The following is a 13,361-nucleotide window of genomic DNA, read 5'->3' on the forward strand; positions in this document are numbered from 1 at the left end:
CAGCATCATAGAACTTGTCTGAACAACTTGAAAAACAATGCGTACACGTTAGTCACATTGTGCTTGCTTCTTGACCTTTAGACATTTAGTCTGAAAAACTCCCAGTCATCTTCATGAGCGAATCCTCAATTGCTTTAATTGTATCAGTTTTACTTTTGTATCTCTTTTCTTACTTCATTAGAGTTTTGTGTTTTAATAACCAATACCTGGTGTGATTGTTGTACTGGATGACATTTTTCTGGTTTTCAATATCAGAAATGGAATCCAAACTAGTTTAAATGAAATACTATATTGGCTTGCATATCTTTAAATTACATAGATATGGTTGTGAATAATGTATAGCTGAATCTAGAGGCTCAAAACTAATAGTATAATTATTCTTTTTCCTTATGTGATGTTTATGAGTATAGACAGATCTGGCTATCTATCTCTCGATCGATCTACCTCTACATTCACATATATAACTGTATATACATAGAAATATATGTTATATCTATTCCTATATCTGTATCTACATCTTGCCACTGTTTTCCTCTGTATTGGCTTTCTTCTCAAGCAGACTAGCGTCACATTCAAAAGTTGCAAAGTTGCATTGTAAGTTACAGGTGATAGACTAAAATCTCAGCGACCCAGAAGAAAGAGAAACCCTCCCGTATTTCTAGCAAGAGACTCTGTGATGATTCATGTAGCCTACCTTGGGCCATTTCACCATCTCTGAATAAATCACCACAGACAGTGAGAGGGAATACTTTTACAGGTGAGGCATAGGTCAAAGCTGTTGATGTTTTGCTGCTGTATATCCGTCTGGATATTTCATGGTAGTTTTTTGTGAGGTACACAGCTAAAAGTTAGGTTTCAGTGACATGACTCTACTACCTAGAAGCATCTCTGGGAGTAGAGATAATGTCAGTCTGGGAAAAAATGGATAAATTATTTGCAACCAACCTAGTCAACATCCTAAAGGCGGAGGAAGAGATAAGAATTATTTACTAAAAGACAGACAATAACTTGTAAGGTGACTTCGTTACTAGGAAAGATTAATAAGGATACCAAAGAAAATTCAATATCCCTAAGAAAATCATCTTTGAAAGAAAACATTTTCTCCAGACTTCTTAAAAATAAAACAGAAGGTAAATAAAGTGCATTAACCATGGCAGCTGAAAGCAAAATGGACTTTAATGGTCATAATGTGTGTATCTGAAAAATCTACTTTAAATAATTCTTAACCATTAACCAATCATCAATGTAATAAAAGGCTCTAGAAGTATATTTCAAATAATATTAAAGCTCTGACACAGTAGTAGAGAGATAAACGTGTACATGAAGATACAATTCAGAGCAACAGATCTTTCAAATCAACGAGATAAAACTATGGTCTTGCTTGTTTCGTAAACACTTTCAATTATGTGTATAATAATTTGCTTCCTAATCTCTTAAAATTTTATCTGAACTCTCTAGTGTCATCTCTTTAAAGAAAGTCTCTAGAAAAATTAAGTGCATATGAAAGACACCACAGCATCTGAGCTTAATGAGTTGTGTTAACCCAAAATATAAATCTGTCTGCTTTCAGTAGCATTGAGCCAAGCCCTCTGAATTATTAAAACTTAGGGTATAATATGATATGGTAGGCAGGATTCTCAGATAGTTCCCAAGATCCCTGACCCCTTGTGCACTCTCCTGGTATAATCTCCTCCCTTTCCCTGTGGGCGGGACTGTGAATATGATGAGGTGTCATGCTCACGATAGGATACATTATATAGCAAATGTAGAGAAATTTTTCAGATGTCAAATAGTATTACTCCCTTTGGTATCTTCACCAGTGGAAAAAGAGAAGTGTTTTCCTGAGGTGTTGCGGTCAGGAGGGGCAGTGCAACTCACTCCTCAGCCCCAGGGCTTAAATTAGGGTTGAGAACAGAAGGAATGTTAGAAAATAAAGAACTTTAGATTTTTTTTTTCTCTCTTTAAACTTCTCTTAAATTAGCAGTCTGACTAGTTAAGTCATTATGGAAGGGGATTTTTGAAAGGAGATAGTTGTAACATACATGTATCCACTACAAGGTCAAGTTATAGGTTATCCCAGAGTCATCCAGAATTTCATTAGAGAAGCCCAGCTTGACATTGTGTCATATCCAGTGTCCACTAATGCAAGGCGATGTCTTTGGGTGTAGGAGTGCTGAAAAGGCAGATGAGTATTTTATGTAATAATAACAAAATCAGTGTGTGCTTGGCCAAGCACTGCTGACAGACGGAGAGGGAAAGAAAAATCCAGAATTTTGTGAGTCAGCTCCAAATTCTGGGACCGAATATTTGACGTTGAAACTACTAGGTTTTATTTGTATTTATACAATTTATTTATATAGTCATATATTTGCATGAATATGTATATTTATATATTTGTATAGATAGAGGAACTTCTTTTCCATAAGGCAATCAGAGGGGGAGAGTGGGCATTTACAACAATACATTTCTATTAGATTATGGGTTTGAAGGACTATTGTTTTGTTTTTGTTTTTTTGGTACCCAGGACTCCTTAATAGAGGTCCAGATACATAGTGAGGGCTTAATAAATTTATATTAAATGAATAAATGGATGACTGGATGACCAGTTCACTTACTACTTATCAGAGCAGAACTCATAAAATCTAGTCAACAAAATTATCCTATTTCCCTGCCTTATGGTGATCAAACAGTAAATGGAAGCTGACATATTAGACTTGCAGCTAGAAGTGAAAAAAGGAATGATTAAAAAGAAGTATGTATTGCTGAAGGCTAAAGCAGAGGCCCCTTTATTGGGAGTTCTCAATTGCTTCTGGGAGTTGCAGTGGTAACTTCCATCTTTGCATAACAAACATTTTTGGGGAATTAATAAGTTCAGACTACTATACTAGGAACTATAGATTTATAGAAATAAAAGGTTCAAGCGCTCAAGGATAAACTCATATATAAACAAGGAAAACCCAGCATGGTAAATGCTAATATGTTTTGTGGGATTATGCAGGATTATGCCAGAGACCCTCCTAACCCAGAGAGTTGGTGAGTATGTGTGAAGCAGAGAAAGGGAATAGTGGACGGGGTCATCTAAATATTCCCACAAGTGGTAGTATCTAAATTGAGTTTTGAAAAATGAGTAGGAATTCTTAGTAGAAGAGGAAACGCTATTCTAGTCAGAGAATGATGTGTAAAATCAGGGGAGATCATGGAAGCAGTGAAGAGAATGAACCTTAAAAGGAGCGAAACTCAAGGCAGGAAGGTGCATTACAAGTCTCCACGTGATAAAGGTGGAAAATTTCAAGGGCTTGAGCTAAAGTAGTGCAGTACGATGGGATCAATGAAGCGGGGCTTGACAGAAATTAAGGAAAAACATAGATAGGCCTATAAATAGGGTGCATAAACCCAACAGAAGAGAAAGGGACCATTTATTTCCAGGTCGCTTCCTCAGTTACATAGTGATTAAATGGAAGGGCCAGGCATTTACCCAGGTCTACCTGAGCCCCAAACATATGATGCTATCTTCTGTTATGTCGTACTCCTTTTTTTCTTTTTTTAAATAAAGAAGAAAACTTCACAAGCCCTCCAAACATTTAAAATGATATTCCATCATTCTCTTTTATAAAAAATTAAGGAGAAACCTTCATAATTCCACTGGACAGCCATAAGAGCATTCAGACCAGAGAGAACCAAAAATATGAGTTAGGCAGACATGGAAAGTTGGTGAGACAAGGATGACCACCTGGGCAGGAAGGTAGAAGGATGGTGGTAGATGGCACGCTCTAAGGAAGGTTCAAGACACAGAGAGTAGAAAAAAGCAGCAAAAAGTCCAGAATGAATCCAAAGGACAGAAGTCCACGCTATAAACCAGAGAAATCCATCTAGAATTCAGTTATTTAGAAATCGAAACAACATTCAGGAGATCCAGCAGCAGAAAGAAAAGATTCCATTACTGGGAGTCATAGTGTCAAGGGTAACAATTTCAACTTTGGGAGAAATGAAATACGAAACAAGATCCAAACTACTGTTGAATAAGAAAGAACCCATTCCTTTTTTTTAAACATCTTTATTGGAGTATAATTGCTTTACAATGGTGTGTTAGTTTCTGCTTTATAACAAAGTGAATCAGCTATACGTATACATATATCCCCATATCTCCTCCTTCTTGCGTCTCCCTCCCTCCCTCCCTATCCCACCCCTCTAGGTGGTCACAGAGCACCGAGCTGGTCTCCCTGTGCTCTTCGGCTGCTTCCCGCTAGCTATCTATTTTACATTTGGTAGTGTATATATGTCCATGCCACTCTCTCACTTCGCCCCTTCCCTCCCTGTGTCCTCAAGTCCGTTCTCTGTATCTGCGTCTTTATTCTTGTCCTGCCCCTAGAAATAACCCATTCTTGAAGAACTAGAACACCATAGTCTAAGTAAAGCTGGTAGCAAGGTTGATTAACTGTTACTTTGTAAATAAACTGCTGACAAAAGACTCTTGTATTTCGCCCATAAGAATGTGTGGTCTCGTGATCTGAGTAGGGGTCAAATGCCTAGAGAGATTTAACGGATTCTGCAGTACAAGTTACAGAGTTACAAGGACAAGGTACCAGGAAGGTCATTGCAGATATTTTTCTTTTTTTTTTTCCCCTGTGACTTTAAATGACTCAAATTAAGCCAGAATAATTGGAATTACATTTGCCAAATGCTTACACACATGCAAATTCTGTTTGTCCTTTTCTAGTTAATATATTTTCCCACCTCTGAGATTTTCTTATAGCTCCCTGGCAGGATGATGCAGCTAAAATTCTGTGTAGACTTTGAAATCTGAAAGACTTCAAGACCTAATTTAACATTTATTTGCTATGTGAGTATGGATAGCTACTTAAAATCTTGAAATTCACTTTATTCACCCATCATGTGGATGTTGATATACATACCTTACAATGTTATGGGTTTGAGATTATATAATTTTGTAGGAATGTTTAGAAAATGCAAAGCACTAATAAAAATGGTAGATATTATATAAATTAATAAGTGAATAGTATTAAAGTCTATAATTTTCCCATGAATCAAGATGAATTTGTTTTCTTCTTATATAAAAAGAAATTCTTGAATTTGGGGGGCTCGATACAAATTTGAAACTAAATCAAACAAAAAACTCTGAACAATTTAGTTTTTATGAACAGAATTCAATATTAATTGCTCATTTAGATATATTTTTAAGTGAGTTACATTGCTAGTTTTTCCCTCGTAATGAAAATTCACATCTCTCATGGAGCAGGTAGGTTTTGTAATCTATTTGACAATAGCTTGAAAGTTCCATACAAGACAGTAGATTGCATTTTGCATGCATTTTGTAATTTCTTTGCTCCCTAATTCTTCAGGTGTCAAATTCTAGCTAACTTCTCTGTTAATGATTCATCAAAGATGTCTTCATCTATCACAAGATGCTGCAATTAAGGTCTTAAACCTGCTGAAATTTGATCATTCTGTAGTACCTGGTAAAAGTTTGTAACCAAGAAGCGTGACAGCTGATAGCACCAAATCACAAATAGAAGTCTATTTCATACCTGACGCCAGTGAATTAGAAAAAGAAGATAATTGATATGTACCAAGTATCCTAAGGTAGACTCAAGTCCAAGGTCAGTGCTTCCTTTTTAGAGATGGTGAGTTAGTTATATTGGTTAAAAGTATAGGCTGTGGAGTCACACATCTCTGGTCTTGAGGTGGACCCTGCCACTACTGTAGCCGTGGGCTCTTAAACTGTGTAAGCCACTGTTTTGCCATCCTTAAATAGGAAACTAGCAAAATCTCCACTTCATTGAGTTGCTCAGCTTAGTTGAGATTAGTGAGCACCAGCACAGAGAAAACAGTCAGGGGCTGTTAGTTGGTGTTGCTGCTGTGGTAGCGTATACCAGGAAATGTAGAGCTCTTTAATTTTGCTTTCCAACATTCGAACGTGCCTTCGATTGGATCCTAATGTGAATATTTAGCCAGATTGTAGAACACAATCCGGTCGGGATGCTGTAAATGTGAAACAAATGCAAAGCATGAAACTGGCTAATTGCTTCTGCATGTGGAAATAGATATTGTATTAGTTTCTTGTGGCTGCTATAACAAATTGCCACAAGTAATTACCAAGTAATTACTTAAAACAACAGAAATTTGTTTTCTCACGTTTATAGAGGCCAGAAGTCCATTATCATTTTCACTGCATTGAAAGGGAAGTGTTGGTCAGGCTACTCCCCCTTGGGAGGCTCTACAGGAGAATCCATTTCTTGCTTCTTCCAGCTTCTGGTGGATGCCAGGCTTCCTTGGGTTGTGGAAGCATCAATCCAATGTCTGTCTTCATGGTCACATTGCCTTCTCTCCTTCTCTAGTCACCCTCTGCCTCCCTCTTTTATAAGAGGGATTATGAATGCATGTGATTTCATTAAGAACTCACCTGGCTAATTCAGGATAATCTCTCCATTTCAAGATTCTTAATTTAATTACATCTGCAGTCCTTTTTTGCCATATAAGATAACATGGATATCATTTAAGGACCATTCATCAGTCTACAACAAATAGCTGTGAAAATTTTCTTCACATAACCACATCTGGAATCTGGACAGGAAAATTTTTATAAATGCTGTATTCTTTTAGATTAGGTTAAACTGAAAATAATAGAAGCCTTAAAATTACAGTGGTGTGAACACAAATGTTTTATTTTTTCTCCCATTAAAATAAGTCTAATAGTAGAACATTCACACACATAAGGGGATTAGGCATCTTATATAGTCCTACTCTACAATCCTTAGCATGTCAGCTCCTGAACCAATATGGTAGCTAAAACTTGCTTCAGCCATTGAGCTTATGTTCCAATTGGCACAGAACAAGAAAAAAAAGGAATTACAGGGCTTTCTGGGGTGCTCCACCAAATAACTTTGATTACTCAGACTGGCTTCCCCTATTTGCAAAGGAAGTTTTCAGTAGGGCACAACTACTAGTTTCTAATATCAAAAAGATGAAGAAATGAAAGGCAACTAACCAATGCCAAGTTAACCAGAAATCTGTTCTAGTTTGAACATCACCCAAAGAAGATTTAGTTTCTCCTCTAGAGCTGTTTACATTAGAGGTAATCATAATAAAACTTTTATTATGAAAATGTACAAACATTAAAAGAATTTTAAGATATTAAAAGTGGTAATAATTATCTATACCTTTGAAAATTAACTGTATTTAAAAATTAACATTTACTCATATTTCTTTTACCACTCTATTCATCTATCTTTTTATCATCTTTCTAGCCTATCTAATCTTCTCAGCCAGTTGAAAGATGGAAAATAAGCTACACAAGTCATGATAGTTCACCCTAAATACTTTAAGTTTCTTCTAAAAATAATATTTTTCACCTCAATATTATCACACTTAAAAAAATAACAATAGTTTTCTAATATTAGCTAATGTAGTGTTAATGTTTAAACTTTCTCCTCTGCTTCAAAAAAAAAAATCCAACGTAGTATTTTTTAAAACCAGAGAATTAAACCAAGTTAAATTCATGCATCATATTTATTAGATTTTTTTTTAGTCTTTTCTAATCTACAGTTCCTCATTTTCCCCTGATATTGACTTTTTGAAGAAAGCAGACCAGTTGTCCTATAGAATGTCTTATATTCTGTCTTTGTCAGATTGTTTCCTTGCAGAGTGTATTAACTTTTTTTTCCTATCACTTTTATATTGTAAAATGTTATGTCTAAAGGCTTGAATTTTTGCTGCTGGAAAAAAGACTTGAAAAACAACGCTGTGTATTTTGCATCGCATCAGGAGGCATATACCGTCAGGTTGTGTCAATATTAGCGATTCTAAGTCTGACAATTTTGTGAAAATACAGTTGACAGATCGTTTGTTTGAGAAGGTTTGTTTTTCTCTTGACTATTAGCAAGTAACCTGTTGGATGATTCTTTGGCACCATGAGACTCATGAGACTAATGGTTTTAGCATCCGTCACTTTCTGAAAGAATTAATTTATTGGGGGCTTCAAAGTAATGTTTTTCTATCATATTTATCCCACATATTAGCAGGTATTCTTCTGAGAAAAGACTGCCACAACAACTGAGTATCTTTAAAAAAAAGGGTAAAGTCTATTTACCTTTTATTACTAATTTTCATAGTAACGCATTGGTATAACAATCATTACCGCTGATGGCAGAAGTGATTGCCATCACACAAAGGGTGTGTGTGTGTGTGTTTCCCTCTTTTGTTTTAATTATCACCGTATTTTTTATTCATTTATGTTTTAAAATCAAGTATCATCATTTTTCTTTTTTAGGCTCAAACAATGTCAAATTTAGCCAGAGACTGACCCTTCAACCTGGCTTCTGTGTCTTTTTGTTAGGTCCCTATGTGATTTTTGAACCCTCCCTGCTCTCAGGCACAGCAAGAATTCCCAGGTTCACCCTCTAATTTCCCTGCTTGGAATTAGCCAAGATCTGGACTCCAGGTCTTCTGGGATGCTATTCTTACAAGGCTCTTTCAGTAAATGGTGCTAACAAATCTATATGTCTTTTCTCTGACACTAAAACCTTTTTTTCCCAATAATATTTAAATATCTACTTGTTTGTTTTATCCTGTGAGATTCAAAAATTAACTCTAATTGCATAATCAATAGTATGTTAACAGTAGGCCAGTAAGTGAAGTTTGTTATTTGCAGGTCCCCCCGACCCTCCCCCCGCCAGATATGTCCTACAGAGAATTATGTTTATGTTATTTGACCAATTCTTTTCCTTCAATGGATACGTCAGAAACTTGATATACAGTTAAGAAGAGTTTCTCAGTTTGTTTCCAAGTCTAAGTTTTACACCTTTTAAATTTCATTTTACTTTTCAGATAGATAAGGCTAAATAATTCAAAACTGCATACTCAGAAAAGTTCTTCTGTTCTTCCACCTCAGCTTCCACCATCCCAAATCTTATAACTAATAATTATTAGTTTCTTGTTCATGCTTCCTGCAATCTTTCTTGCCTAACTTATCCTTATTTCCATTCCTTTCTTATATTAAAAAAAGACTACTAGACACATTGATCTTCATCTTGCCTTCTTTCTCTTGGAGGTCACTCCAAAATAGGATACAGAAAACTCCCTTGATTCATTTGCTTATTTGTGTGTCTATTTTTTCACATGCCATAACATTCCATTGTTTTTCTGTCCCCTGTGGATGGACATTCGGATTGTTTAAAATATTTTACTATTACAATTAATGCTACAGTGAATAATCTTGTGCATATTTTATTTTATATTTCTGGAGATGTGTCTTTAGGAGAGATTCCTAGAAGTGAGATTATTGGATCAGAGAACAAAAATAATTTATGAGATATTGGAAAGTTTTCAAACATTGGACTTGTACATTTTGTGCTCAAGTCAGAAATGTATGAGAATATCTGTTTCTTTCCAGCCTTTCCAATAGAGAATATTGCCAAACTTTAATTTTTGCCAAATTGAAGGGTGTGGCGTAGCATTTCAGTACTGTTTTAGTTTACATATTACTTATTGTGAGTTAAGCACCTTTTTATTCATTTTAGGACCATTTGCTTCTCTTTTAACAATGAATTGTGTTTTCTTTATTTCTGGAGTATTTTTGATTATTTTTCTAAACCTCAGTTTTGTTTAGGATTGTATTTTTTTCTCTTCAAAGTATAATATAATATGTATATTGAATATTCATAGCCTATCTTCTATATTAAATTACATTAAATATAATTTTTACCTACTTCTTACTTTAATTTCATTTATTTGGAGTTCTACTAATTCCTAGCATGAATGCCCCTTTTGGTAGAATAAGCTCTCCCTGGGTTTCCTTTTAAGTTATTCTTTATTTTAAAGATGATTTTACCTTTTTCTTCCATTTTTTCTTTTCGCAATCAGTCAACAGCTATTTCAATCTTCCTTATTTTTATCCACTTTTATTCAGAATACTTGAGTTTCTGATGTGTGATTTTTTTCACGCTTGCAATTGCTTGTTTAATTCACGGTGGTTGCTTCAGTTGATTTTGTTTTCTAAATCGTGAGTCACGTTATCTTCTTGCTTCTTTGCAGCAAGGCTTAGGAGCTCTCTACTTTAGCCTATTACCATGTTTCCTTACCATGGGAGAGTTCTCTCTATCTCTCTTTTTTTTTTTTTGCGGTACGTGGGCCTCTCACGCGCAGGCTCAGCGGCCATGGCTCATGGGCCCAGCCGCTCCGCGGCATGCGGGATCTTCCCGGACCGGGGCATGAACCCGTGTCCCCTGCATCAGCAGGTGGCCTCTCAACCACTGTGCCACCAGGGGAGCCCTCTTTTTTTTGTTTGTTTTAACTATGGTCACAGACATTTGGAGCCTCTGAGGAATTGTTTTTCCTCTTCAACCCTTTTCTAATTTCATCACCACAGGAGATTCTTCTTCTGCCTCCAGCTTTGCTCCCAATCTTCATGAGTTGCTACCATGCATGAGATAATGCCCAGTGCTCCTCAGGATTCTTTCTTAGCTTTCATGTCCTAGTCCCAGATGCAGATCACTGCTTTGAGCACATGAAGGTCTAGCACAACTGGAAGGGATTTCCCTGTGCTCGGCCATGGGTATTCTGTGAGTGTATAATCACCCAAGGACCCAGAGGAAAGAAGTTCAGGTGAATGGAGACTTAGTCTGTGAATGCGGCTCCTGTGAATTGTAAGACGTCATGCCAACTCACAGAGACATTGGAAGTTTATTAAAACTTGGGCCTTTTTCTCTTTACCACCATTCATGGTACATATATACATTTTTTTTGCCATTTTATTAGGAATGAAACCAGATACGGGTCTTTCTTACCTGGGAAGATATTGTCTCTTTCTGGAATTTAGCTTACTTAGGTTTTTGTACCCTCAGCTACTCTGAGGATTTTTAGAAGCTGTAATTGATTTTATTTTTAGCTTACTGTTTTGTTTTGTTTTTTCTGATGGTTAGGGTATGTCAACTAAGAACAAAGGCACAACCTAAAAGTTGAGGATTATGTTTTCTTCCGTGGATTTTCTTAGGACTTCAAGGCTGAGAGACAGACTCTCAGATATCTCTGAGTGAGGTAAGGGAGGTACTCTAGAGAGGTAAGGGAAGAATCAGGATATATAAGAGTTTTTGCAACGAAGACCAGGTGGTCCAAACTTCAAAAGATTATTGTTAATTAAAGAAAATTAGACATCTCAAGTTAATGAATTTAGCACCTTTCTATGTATGGGAAGTTGTAAGAGTCTGAGCTCCTTGAAATCATTCCTTTGATATGCACCTTAGCTATCTAGGGCCAGTATCCTGTTCTTACCCATCCTGAGTTCCCTCAGGGTATACCATTGCAGGGTGGCTGCAGTGGCTGAGGGCTTGGCAGTGGACAGCCCATTTTCCTCCATCCTGAGTTCCCTCGGGGCTCACCATGAGGTGGAGTGTGGCTGTAGTGGCTTGATGGCAGCAACATCTAGTGTTTACTGTTGTGGCAGACAACATATTTCATTCACAGGTAGAGGAAATGGTCTCCTTCAACTTCTGATACCCTCCCTGAAAACTCATTAGACTTTGTTTTATAGAAGTAAATTTGCCTCTTACTATAATAGAAAATTAACCTAGAAGTACTAAAATGCTATCTGTTGTTCTGGCTGTACTATTGGCCCAAGATTCTTTGGCCAATCTGCTTGAGTAGCAGGTGTCCTTCTTTTACCGTCATTAATCCATGTGAAAACTCCTGGATCTACTTTATTGATAATAGAAGATAGACCTTTCAGCCACAGAACACCATGCTTGAGTTAAAATTCTGCGTAATTGTCATCAAGCTAAGTGAAATTTACTTTTCCAATGAACCAAGTGTTCAATAGTACAAATGATGGAACTTATTTCATTGTTTATTTTAGTAGTAATTAGTCATTTTTAGTATAACGAATGTATAAATACTTTCATGTACATTATTTCATCATATTTCACTATGTTCCTACAAGGTAGTAAATATTATTCCCATATAACAGGTGAAGAAGTTGATGTTTGCCAAGTCACTCAGATAGCCACTTAACTATCCCTTTTAAACATCTGATTTTAAAGACCTCATATTTTGTCCCTCTTTAGGGTTCATCCAATATCTTACCTTTTCAAAATAGGCAAAGCAGAAAAAAGACTAAATAAACAAAGAAACAAAAAGCTACCAAAAATAAGGGAATATAGTAAAAAGAAGCAAGCATTTTAAAAATGTCTAACATTTCTGCTTCATTTATCATACAGGATATTTTTGAGAAAACGAGAGTATTAAATGAATCAGTATTATATGGGATACTTAAAAACTAATCCCAATGAAAAATGTATTACATATCTTCAACAGAAGTTTAGAGGAGTCCACTAGGTATCCTCTTTCAAGCATTTATTATAATTGTCCTTGTGGTACAAATGTAGCCATTTCTAAGTTTAGAGTAAGACCCTTACCCATCTGACATTCAGTAGTATCTGGTGGTAATAAAATATATTTTAACATTTAGTATAGACTTGAAATATTAAAATAATGTTTTGTATGCCTATTCTTTGGCAAAACATCAAAATATTTGCTGATATTCATGAATATTGGCCAGAAAATAAGATAGTAATGACAGATGGAAAGACCACCGTGTTATAAACAGAGAAGCATTTTGTTGAATGCCACTCAAAGGGTGGCACGGACAGTTAGGCGTGATGGATCAGAGTGTATTAGAGAGTTCCCTATACTGTCCTGACTGAGGGAAGCTAGAGAAAAAAAAATCACACTTTTACTTGCTGCTAAGTGAGATCTACCTGCACTTAGCATTTACTGGGTGACTTCTTTGTGCTGGGTATATTACAAACACCATTTCATTTATTCCTAGTGTCTAGTTCATAGATGAGAAAACCGAAGCTGAAAGTAGATTTTAAAAAAGAGACAAACTTGCACAATGTTACGTAGCTGATAAGTGATGATGGTAGGATTTTAATCAGATGTATTTGACATGTGAGTCCCTCTGGCTTTTCCCCTAGATTAGCAACCTCAGACATAAACAGTTGTGTTTTTTTTAACATCTTTATTGGAGTATAATTACTTTACAATGGTGTGTTAGTTTCTACTTTATAACAAAGTGAATCAGCTATACATATACTTATATCCCCATATCTCTTCCCTCTTGCGTCTCCCTCCCACCCTCCCTATCCCAACCCTCTAGGTGGTCACAAAGCACGAGCTGATCTCCCTGTGCTATGTGGCTGCTTCCCACTATTTTACATTTGGTAGTGTATATATGTCCATGCCTAAAGAAAGCTTTATATCTCTGTTTTACCAAGGGTGGTTTTCCTTAAGTTTGGTCCTTGAGTTTGCTTTAATCCTGTCTTTGCTTTAGACTTAATTGTTTTTTAGAT

Source organism: Delphinapterus leucas, chromosome 7, assembly GCF_059928025.1.
Source record: "Delphinapterus leucas isolate spDelLeu-1000000601 "Yukka" chromosome 7, BTC_Dleu_Yukka2, whole genome shotgun sequence".
NCBI lineage: Eukaryota > Metazoa > Chordata > Mammalia > Artiodactyla > Monodontidae > Delphinapterus > Delphinapterus leucas.